Source organism: Nelumbo lutea, chromosome 1 (genome assembly GCF_056320005.1).
Source record: "Nelumbo lutea isolate HS-2025 chromosome 1, American lotus-T2T, whole genome shotgun sequence".
Taxonomy (NCBI): Eukaryota; Viridiplantae; Streptophyta; class Magnoliopsida; order Proteales; family Nelumbonaceae; genus Nelumbo; species Nelumbo lutea.
The window spans coordinates 144,570,790-144,582,725 of NC_142684.1; the positions used below are offsets into that span (position 1 = coordinate 144,570,790).

The window sequence follows — 11,936 nt, forward strand, 5'->3', positions numbered from 1 at the left end:
ATATGCTACTGTAATTTACATCCAGCATTATTTCTCTACTTAACCATTAAAAAAAAGTAATTATTGGTTAGTTAATTTTATATCCTATGATGTATAGAAACATGTTTTATACTACAAATGCCACAAAGGCGCTCTAGGCTGTAAATGTTGCATCATCCTTTGTACGTTGCTCTTTGGATATTACTTTTACAACCACTAGCAATTTGCATGGTTCAACTATTAATTAGATAGTTAATGGTTTCCACTTTTATGTCATGGTAGGAAAAAATTCTCTTCCAGAAAAGTTGATTAGCACTCGTTATAGAAGGGGAGGCAAGAGATTTAATAATATTCATATTTATCCTCTCCCCCACTTTTCATCTATATCTATCTAACAAAATTTTGAATTTAAAAAATTAAAGAATTATTTACATATTATAATGAAATTATGCAATAACATTAAAATATTTATTAAAAATATAAAAAAATTATAATAGATTTAATAATATTCATACTATTAATAATTTTATATTTTTATGAAATTCATAATGAAATTATGTAATAATAATATAAATTATAACTTTACGGATTATTCAATGTAATAACTAGATAATATTTTCAAATTTTAAATAAAAAATTATTTAAATGTTATTCAAATATTAAAAATTAAAAAGTTAAGAAATAGAATTTTATTTAAATATTTCAATAACTAGATAATTATATAACAAAATAATTAATATAATGTAATAGCTTTAAAATATATAAAATTTTTTAAATAAAAAAAAATTAAATATTTTACATATTATTTAAATATTTAAATAAATAAGTATTTTAAATAAAAATATTTAACAAGCTAATTTTTAATAGTTAAAATAACAAAATTATGTAATATATTTAAAAAATTCTTAAAAGTAGAAAAATAATTATAATTGTTTTTGTAATGTTTGAATTAATAATAATTTTATATTTTATAAAATTAATAACAAAATTATGTAATAATAGTATAGATTATAATTTTACAGATTATTAAATTAACTAATTAATTAATATTTCAAAACTTTAAATAATGATATTATTTAAATAAAATAACTAAATAATATTGTAAATAACTAAATTTTTAATATCAAAAAATTAAATAACTAACTCATATTTTAAATATTATTTAAAACAACCAAAATAGATTAAATAACAAAATTTTGTAGTAACTTTATTAAATTTATCAAAAATAAAAAAATGTTTACAATAAACTTAATAATATTTGATAATAAGAATATAAAATATAAATAATTTAAAAAATATATATTCTAGATATTATATACATATTATAGAATGTATATATACATACATATATATATATATATATATATATATATATATAAGTTTGATTAATTTGGTTTTTGGTTAACCAAATTCACGAACCTGAAAATCAAAACCAAAATTTTCAGTTTGGTTTTTGGCTTTAATAGAATAATGTTCACCCCTAGCAGCCTTTATTCTAGTTTGGTCTATTTGGTGTTCATTGAGGTCTGGGTTTGGTTCTCTTCGGAAATTTGAATAACTAAAAGGATAAAAAGTGTTTTATGGCACAAGGTATATTTAAGTCTATCTGATAAACTCAAGATCTATATGTTTAATTCAATTTATGAAATCTCAGGATATATTCAAATCTTTTATTATCTTGTCAAAGTCCTTTGGATTAGAATGTTTTTTAATTAGTCTTTGAATTCAAATTCAATTTTTGCTATGCATAAAAAAATCAAATATTCAGTGCCATTGTTATTTTATAACTCTATATGTTGACAATTTATATAGTTATAATAGTTATTATTTAAACTCTCCTTCAATTTTCTAGCATTTTCTAAACTTGTCATGTCTTTTCAATATATCACCTTCATTTATAATATAGTCAGTGACCATAACATAACTGGGTCACATATGTCAATTTTATCTTTTTTTTTAACGATAAAACTAACCTTGACCAACCAGTCTATCTTGTTAACTACTTCTTGTAGGACAAAAATGCGCTTATGATTTTTACCCCTAATTTCATTGCCTATTTCATGTTCAATCATGAATCATCTCGTAATCCACCACCAAGGGTTTCATTGGACCAATAGTTCAGTTTGAGTGAATTGACAAGCCTATTTTTGGAATTTTGGTTCAAAGGGGGTATGGAGGTATTAAAAAATTGGGATAAGTTTAAGAGAAACTCAGAAAATTTGGCATTGGTTGTTTATTAATTGCCCATTCAGCTAAGCTGGTTCAACTGCTTTGAGATAAACTATTTAAAGAAGCAGTGACGAACAACCCAAAAAATGACTGACCGGCAGCCCATTTGGGCTTTTGAGATTTTTCCACCCTTCCAAACACATGGACAATTCTCGGTTGCTTCTTCCATCGCCATACAAATTTAATTCTCTGTCTCGGTAGCAGTCTGCAGTCTAGCAGAGGACTTGTGAAGGGGGGGCCTATCACCTCAAAGCAATCTGTTCCCTGAGCATGAGACATTCATCTTTGGGTCGGTTGGCCGTTGGCCCATTGGATCTAATAAAGCTACATTAAGAGATAGTCCAATCCACCATGCCCCAGGTGGGCTTCTACTTCATCAGAGATTTCCCCTTTTATTCACCCAATAATGATGTTCTGAAATGTTCATTAATCATAATATTTGCTCACAACCCCTCTCTCTCTCTCTGAATCTACGTTTTTGAACCTCTTATAATTCTCATAGTAATGAATTAATGAAACAATAAGGGCTTTTTCCTTGGTTTCATATTCTCTTAATAAAGACATATGTCAGTGACATGCTCAACATTAGTTATTGAATTAGTGGACATATGATATAACAACTGTTTAGAAGACCTAAAAATAAGATTAGAGTAACTTTCGGTAAATAGACAACCAATTTTAAATTGTCGTCACTTAGCAAATGCGTTTACGTTGAACCATCCCCTCCCCTACACCAAGAGAGAAATTTCCTAGACCCCATCCAAATGGATATCAAAGTAATAAAATAGAGAGTAAAACTTAACTACCAACGAAACAATGAGCGTCTATCAAATTCAAACGCTATCAATCCGGTGGGGGCCCATCTCTGAACTCTGATACAAAGCAGGCGTGTATAGTGGGCATGTGTGGCCCACACCTTATAGCGTGTTCACTCTTTGATTCATTGGTTTACTAATAAATACTTCATCCCATTTCAGTGTTTCACCTCTTTCTTCCTTATGCTCAGCCCTTGTAAGTCGTAACTCGTTCCATGAGTTGTAGGGCTGGTATGGTAAACATTGGTCCGACCCGCTAAGGCGCCAACAAACCCCAATATGCTCCACTTCCTTATTCGCGTACTCTCTATGGATTCATGACTTTATATTTTACAACTTCAGCAAAACACAGCTAGTGTCTTGGGTTTGGGATGCAGTTGTTTATTGCAGTTTGAGTCTCTATAATACGCTTAAATGAAGATTAAAGAAAACCAGGAAGTAGTGTATGGAAAAGGACTGGATCCGGGGATGGCCCATTTTGTATCTTCAACCCCTGCTTGGCCTATCCAAGTATCCAGCTTAAACCCGCAAAGATAATACTAAGAGATGCGGGTTCGAACCGTGGATAATGGATCCAAATAACTATATTATCTTTAATAAATCACAGATAAATTTTCTAACTAGAGTCTAGTCTTAGAGTAAAAAATTAAGATTCAGATTGAAAAGTCAAAGCCAGACAAGCAACTGAATGAATTGCCTATATTCTTTTTCTGAACGTGTATCGATCAGATTCGATCTCTACGGCGTAGTCAAAAATGTCTCTCCGGAGTCTGAAGACAGTCGGATATGCCCCTTCAGCTATGCCTTTTTCGCTTGTCTCCATGACCATAATCTTCCTCTGTAGGCCCAACGATGCACAACCCCTCGATTTCTTTTGCCCAGAAAACACTACTGTATACACTTCAAATAGCACTTTCGCAGCTAACCTCAAACTTGTTCTCATCTCTCTATCATCTAACACTTCGGCCTCAGGTGGGTTTTATAACACCTCCGTAATCTCCAATTCCGACCAAGTCTACGGGCTTGCACTTTGCAGAGGCGATGTCGCCGCTGATGTTTTTCAGAACTGCGTCAATTCTGCAAGTCAAGAGATCCTGCAAGAGTGCCGAAACAAGCAAGAAGCAATTATATGGTACGAGTTTTGTCTACTACGCTACTCCTACTGGAAATTCTTCTCTACGATGGTGTATGCCGGAAAGTTTCCCAAGTGGAATGAAAGGGAGCAGAATGTAACGAACCCAGATCGGTACCCTATTATCTGGGATAATTTGATGAGAAACCTCATTACCCAGACAGCATATAGTAAGCTTATGTTCGCTACCGGAGAGGCCAGTGTTTCAAATACAGAGAAGATATATGGTCTGATGCAGTGCACAAGGGACCTAAATAGGGGCGAATGCGCAAATTGCCTAAGAAATGAAATAGGAGAATTTCAAACAGGTTCCCTTTCTCGTACTGGGGGAATGGTTCTCGACACGAGTTGTAATTTGAGGTACGAACCATACCTCTTCTATAATGGTTCAAGTGCTTCCCCAACTGCGAACGGTAAGTACTTCACGTCTCTCCTGCTCTAATCCACTCCAAACAAAACATAGAAATGAGTTGAAAAATCTAAATTTAAATGTTTTGTGATGGTTTTAGAACTGGGCCAAAAAGTCTCTCTGTCTTGGTCGATCTTTAATCCAGATATGAGTTTTGCTCAAATCCTACTGCTTTTGCGTGGGTATGTAAAAAAAGTTGAAAATCACAATCGATATTGTGCTCTGCTTCTCTGAGTATGCACAACAGGCAGAACTGACTTCTCTTGTGTTCTCTGTTTCAGTTAAGCAAAACAGGGCAATTGGCAATACTACTTACCAAGTCGTCCTCAGTTCCAATTGGAAAAATTTTCGTTCTTTCAATACACGCTTTTGTTGACTTCAAATACACACTATTGATGCACATGTAACCAACATTAAATTAAATATGATTATGGAGGATTGATTGTATATATAGAAATTTTATTTGAAATCGTCGAGTGGAATTTGGCTTACGCCTCTAAAAAACTAATGTTAAAACTCCCCTAACCCTGATAGGCGGTTATTGACTAAAAAACTTTACTCATGTCACTAGTCCACTTGGATTTGGATGAAGAGATGAACCCTAAACTGTTCATCTCTTAAAGGTATGGCATGAAAGTAGGGATGGCAATTTTTCCCATCCCCATGGGACCTGACTTTCCTGACCCGGTGAAATCGGGGATGGGGATTGTTTTGGTGGGGTGAGGACAGAGACAGGGATTAACAGGAATTTTCGATCGGGGCCGAGGGTGGAGATTGATGTCCCTGCCATACCCCGACCCCGATTATATATATATTAAATGTTATTTATATTTAATATATATTATTATATTATTTATATTATATATCAAAATATATTTAAAATATTATTTATAATTTAATATTTTTATTTATTTTAAATAAACTTTTTTTTCAAAAAATACTATTATTTAAAAAATTTTCGGGGATTTAGGTCCCTACATAAAACCCATCTTCGTCGGGGTCATGGATGGAGGACAATTTATCTTCAACAGGGATCGGGGACGGGGATGGAGTTAATTTTAGTCCCGCCCTATTCTCATTCCTACGTAAAAGACAAAAGGGTCTTTATAGGTTTTGAAAATTGAGGATAAGTTTTAAGGGAAAAAGAGAAAGCGAAAGGGAGTCTCAAATAATAACCCTCCAATTTTTTCCTTAAGATAACCTTCAATTGAATAGGTGTCCATCACCTGAACGCTTTGAAGAACGGTATCCTATATTAAAGAAGGAAGTTATATTCAGTTTTTATTATATAGAATTAGCAAGTAGCACAGAAATTTGATTAATTGAAAATTTTTATGATTAAAATAATCATTACCTTATTTATCGAGATAATTGCATTTATTAGACAAATAACTTACCGAAAAGCAAAAAGAGCCTTAATGGTTTAATTTCTAAAACCCTGTAATCTTAACTTCAAAGTCAATCATTGTAGCAGGAGCAAATTCATCATTTTAGAACAATCACAAATTAAAACACCAGTCTCAATTTGGAATACAAATACAAACTTGTGTCCGTAAAATTTTAATTGAACATTTATCCAGGAAAGATTCTCATTCTCTATGAAACTCAAATCTGGATAAAATAAACATAAAAGTACTAAATCACGACTCCACATAATGGGTGCATGCTCTCTCTTTCTTTCTCTTCCTGCCTTCTTTTCCTCCATCTCCATTATTTTTGTTTTTTTCTTCCTTCTGAGAAGGACAATATTGGGTTTTTGAAAAAATTTAATAAAATTTAAATGCACGTGAGCTTACATGCAACCAGTCAACCAATTCTTAACAAATAACTAACAGAAGGGAGGTATTTGTCGTATGATATCACCCAACAGGGGAGGTGTTCGTCTATTTTGAAAATAAAAGGGAGGTATTAGTATTTAGCATAAACCTCAAGAGAGGTTTAAGTATTTTGCCCAAATTAATACCAGTTGATTGGTTACAAATTTTTCAGGTATTAAGGTGGAACCCATTTAAAATATATTTTCTTTTACTAGTGGGGAAATTTACCATCTTAAATATAGTGACTCAAGTAGGGCTGGATTTGGATTTGAATTGGATATGAACCAATCCAGTTAAGGATCCAATAATTTCAATCGAAATTCAAATTACGGAAGTGCAATCCAACTCAAATTAATGTATTGCCAATATTAATGCATTTTTTTTTGGTAGATAACATTTGTCTTTTTGTACTTGTAGATGACAATTTTTTTGGTAGATAACTCAACCCAAGTTGCAGTCCTGCCCCCGACCCCACCTCTCGAATTTGTAAATTCTAGCAGTTTGCTAGAATGAAATCAATATCAAAATGATGAAAATAACCATTCTAAAGCACAATACGGTATTATGAAGTAAGGTATTCTCAAGATGAACTTTCTTCCAAGAAAGTTCAGAGGAACATATAAGAGTTAGGATTTTAGAAAAAGCAGGTCAAAAGCGCAGAATGGTCTCATAAATCATAATATAACTTAAAGGGTATTTTTAGAAATATTTAACAATAGTGTAAATAAAATTTAGTTTTAGTGGGATCCACCAGCACAAAATTAACATTTGAGTATGATTTGTATTAATTGCGTGTCAGTTTGAAACAGTTGAGTATGTGTTGATAATGGTGGAGTATGGTTTTTGATGGTCAAGTATGAGTTTGTAACAATTTGTACTCCTTGAGTATCGGTTTGTAGTTAAGTACAGATTTGTGACATTTTGTGACAATGAGTATGAATTTGTATCTGTTGAATATGGGTTCATAGCTTCATAACAATTTGTAATAATATTGAATATGAGCTCATGATAGTTGGTACATTGAGTACTGGTTTATAATGGTTTGTGGCAATTGCATACAGTTAACCGGTACAGACTGATACTAAAACAACACACAGCAATATTAAATGATATGGTTTGTTACATTTATGGCTTGAATTCTTTGTGGTGACTTTCTTCATAAATTTATTTTGAATTAATTTGAGAAAAAATTTAAAGGCAAATTTTTATAATGGTTTGTAGTAGATGCGTAGGACCAAGCTCATAGCCCACCACAAATCACCATTAGGAGTGCGGGGGGGCATAGCCCCCACGCTGGTATGGACCCGAACAATATTCATCTTATAGGTCCGAACCAAATACAAAGAGTTATGTATTTTCAGGGGTTTTCTCTCTTGTTTCAAAGGTCTTGTCTTATGAGAGACGAATGAGACATTGGGTGTATTTGGGGTTTAGGATTTTTTCTGTGAGGGCACAATTCTGTATTTCTTCTCCATTGCCAACTTCATAGTGGATTTCTGTTCCTCCTTCGCTCGTAGATGTAAGTTATAAGCCAAACCCCATAAATATGTGTGTATTCTCTGCGCTTATTTCTCTTTATTTCTACTTTTAGTTTCAATTTGAGATATATTTTCCTGGGTTTTCCGCAACAAGTTAATATACCATACATGTCCATGGCAAACTGTTTAGTAGGAGTTGCATAAAACCTGTTTAGTAGATATACCATACAAGTCCATCACATGTTGGTTAGAGAGTTTAGATAACAAAAAGATTAACTTGTTTCCCCATCCAATGAGTGATAAACATGTAGGAGGTAACTTTAAGGAATTGTTATCTATTGTAACAAAGTGTAACTAATGGACATACTACCTAGAAGTCTAAATGTAGATACTTGAAGGTGGTTTACAAAGGTGAGTTGGGTTGCTTGGGGATTGCTTGGATGTTTGACAAGCAAAGCTAACTTCATGGAGTAAGTTGTAGCCTGTAGAATTATCAGCTCTCGCCTTTCTATTTTACCAAGTCTTGTAATGTCACCAAAGTTCTAACAATAAAATTCTCTTTCAGTACCCAACAAGCATGCACTCATTGGATCACCACTATTGGCTTAATCCTCTTATTCTTATAACTTTAGTCATATTAGGTTGCATATATAGATGGTTTAATAATCTTAGCACATGCTGCCTTGAACTGTAATGTTGAATTATATATGATCAGTAGAACTTCTTTCTAACATTTATCTTTCACTAAATTTTGTATTCAAAATAGAATTATAGTGAATGCATATGATTTATGTCAATTGATATGCCTAAATTCGTTGGGAGCAGGGAGTGGAAGGAAGACATGGATGATTGCTATATTTATCAGTATACCAATATTTGTACTGGTAGTTCTCGGTTGCTTATATGCTTATTACTTACAGGAGAAGAAGAGAAGAGAAACGCCAAGAAGTAAGTAGGTAAATATTACGAGAAAAATTCAACATTACTAGCAATTACATAGTCACCTATTCTGCAGATGAGCAAAGGGTCCAAAATATTCCATTTGGAACTCCTGATTTCCCAGAAAAAAATATACAAGATGGAAATCAAATGAACTCTTCAGAACTGCCCCTAATGGATTTTGATGCTATAAAAGTAGCTACAGACAACTTTTCAGATTCGAATAAGCTTGGACAAGGTGGGTTTGGCACTGTGTACAAGGTAATAACACATTTAAAGTGCTGAACACTTTTAACAGTACTACTACCCTTGATGATCTCCGCTTCTTTCTATTTTTATTTTTTTTCCCTTCAATTAAGAAAGAATTTCAATGTTTCAGGGCATATTACCAAATGGAAAAGAAGTAGCTGTAAAAAGGCTATCGAGAAAATCATGGCAAGGTGTAGAAGAATTCAGGAATGAGATAATACTAATCGCAAAACTTCAACATAGGAATCTTGTAAGGCTTTTGGGTTGTGGCATCCAGGGAGATGAGAAACTACTGGTTTATGACTTCATGCCTAACATTAGCCTTGATTCCTTTATCTTTGGTGTGTTCCCTTTCATCCTTTGCTTTGTTTTTCTCATTAATTAGTTTACCTTTACCACTACTACATAAAACAATAAACTTGAAAGCATTTTCTTAATTTCAGATCCAATACGACGCTCCCAACTTGACTGGCGAACATACTTTAGTATCATTGGTGGGATTGCACGGGGTCTTCTTTACCTTCATGAAGACTCTCGACTCAAAATCATTCACAGAGATCTCAAGCCTAGCAATGTATTGTTGGACCACGACATGACCGCAAAGATCTCAGACTTTGGGATGGCCAGGATCTTTTGTGAAAATCAAAACGCAGCTAATACTAGAAGAGTTGTTGGGACATAGTAAGTTTGTACAATATTTTTCATTACTCGATGATTTATTTTTCCTCAGATGCATGAATTGAAAGAGACTTCAAGCAGACCCATCCCCATTTCTATATTTTGTCCCATTTTCATTTTGTGGTCTGACAACACAACCCTAACCCACAAAGCAGAGCCCACCCGTCCATTTAACAGAAAATCAGAAATGAACAATCACATTTGGTGGGTTGGTTTGGACTCTGGAAGGTGGGAGAGTAAGGTCTGAGCCCAAATCCCACTCATAAAAGCCAGCAGTTAAATCGAACAAATATTTGGGGTGGCAACCCAAATTTCTTAATTTTTTAATTCCAAGGAACACCCTGACCAGTGACCACTGCAGTCCATGTAGATAAATGAATGAAAGGTACACTGAGAATCGACCAAACTGGGGAGATTGGTCATATTTTCAAGTTATTACTTTTCTTCTTTTACGACTGAGGTTGATATTTGATACTCTCACAACCATCTCTAATTTCAATTACTCATATCTGCTTTTGAAACTTCCAATAAATGATAAACAGTGGATACATGGCTCCTGAGTATGCAATGGAGGGGTTATTTTCGGTGAAATCGGATGTTTTCAGCTTTGGTGTTATATTGCTTGAGATTATAAGTGGGAAAAGAAACAGTGGCTTCTACCGTACAGAGCATGCGCAAACCCTTCTTGCTTTCGTAAGTCTCTTTACTTGCTTAATTTTTAATTGTAGTACATGAAAATATAGATGGACATCATCATCAACAATCTAATTATTGACAATCGATGGAAAAAAAAATGTGAAATGGCAGGCATGGAGACTATGGATTGAGGGGAAATGCTTGGAATTTGCAGACGCAGTAATGTTAATGGATACAACAAATACAAGGTGGAAGACAGAGGTGATGAGATGCATCCACATTGGGCTTTTGTGTGTTCAAGAAGATGCAGCTGATAGGCCCACCATGTCATCTGTAATTCTTATGTTAACAAATGAATCCGTACCTCTTCCTCAACCTACAAAACCAGCATTTGCCTTGTCAACACTCATTCTTCAACCAAATCATTTGTTCTGTCAATATGGCCACTATTTCTGATGTTTCACCACGTTGAAAGTTGAGATATTTCGAACTCCCAAAGCAACACCCTAAATCGTTATCTATCGATTCTGATATGACCTACAGTAATTAATCTCCATCGTTTTTGTGATATTTTGACATTCTGCAATGAAATTTATAATTCTCCACTATAGTTCCAACTTTCCATTGATGCAATCTATAATAATTTTGGAATCTCCGAAAATTTCTTTGCCATTTGCTGGGCATATTTTGTAGTCCAAGCTTTCGTTGAAAGGAGGTAAAAGGGCCATGGGTAAACCGAAAAGGACATTGGTTGAATTTAAGAAAATATTGGATAAATTATAAATACCCCCTTGTATTATGGGGTCTGGCAAAGACCCTTATATTTTTTTTGCAACAAAGACCCCTCTGAACTTTAGCAGTTAGACAAAGACCTCTTCCATTAGCATTCCATCAATTAACTTTGAAAAAGATTATTGTCCAACTGTTTTAAATTTTTTAAATACCCAAATTACCCTTTTCTTTAACTTATGAAATCACTTAACTTTTTATATACTTTGAATTTTTCATCTTTCCTCCCCTTTTCCCGTGTTCCTTCATGCCATGACAGATTCTCCATTTGATAGTAAGACTAATTTCTGGGTAAGCTAACCCAGACCACAAGAGGCACATCACCCCCAAATTACAGGAGACCCTGAGAGACCAAAATGACACTCGAAAGCCAAAAGCATGGGTTTTCGTTGAAGCAGATGGTCCGTAGACAATCCAGAAAATGGCTGACCGTCTATTTGATTTGGGATCTCTAGATTTTTCACCATATCTAAGAGGCTGTCCATATAGAACCCACCTCAGAAAGTTAAACATTATGGTTTCTCCAAAAATAGCTCAACCAGTGCTTCAGGGCCCGTTTCAGTTGGTCATCATCGTCACCTCACCCACCGCTGATGGTTTTCAGCCAATAGTGAACAGAGGTGGAGAGGCTCTGTAACTGCTGCAACTACATCTTTTGCTTTAATTTTTTTTTTTCTTTGTTTGGACGTCAGAAACTATCGACTGCAGCCAAATATGTCATTTAGATATTTGTAGTAACATTAATATACTAATTGGTCTCAAATCAAATTAATAATTTTTCTAAGA

At 33.8% G+C, this 11,936-nt stretch overlaps 1 long non-coding RNA gene and 1 pseudogene across 2 annotated transcripts; one reads left to right on the forward strand and one right to left on the reverse strand.

The window, feature by feature from the left end:
• Positions 1-3,658: 3,658 nt before the first annotated feature.
• Positions 3,659-4,822, reverse strand: LOC148878116 (uncharacterized). The gene is made up of 2 exons (XR_016105105.1): positions 4,529-4,822; positions 3,659-4,117 (listed from the first exon to the last, which is right to left on the reverse strand). It is a non-coding gene; the product is annotated as an uncharacterized LOC148878116 (long non-coding RNA).
• LOC148878117 (cysteine-rich receptor-like protein kinase 15) lies at positions 3,772-10,833 on the forward strand (annotated as a pseudogene). Its single transcript, XR_016105104.1, has 7 exons — positions 3,772-4,568; positions 8,685-8,811; positions 8,885-9,059; positions 9,178-9,388; positions 9,491-9,728; positions 10,268-10,418; positions 10,533-10,833. The product of XR_016105104.1 is annotated as a cysteine-rich receptor-like protein kinase 15 (transcript).
• Positions 10,834-11,936: the final 1,103 nt, after the last annotated feature.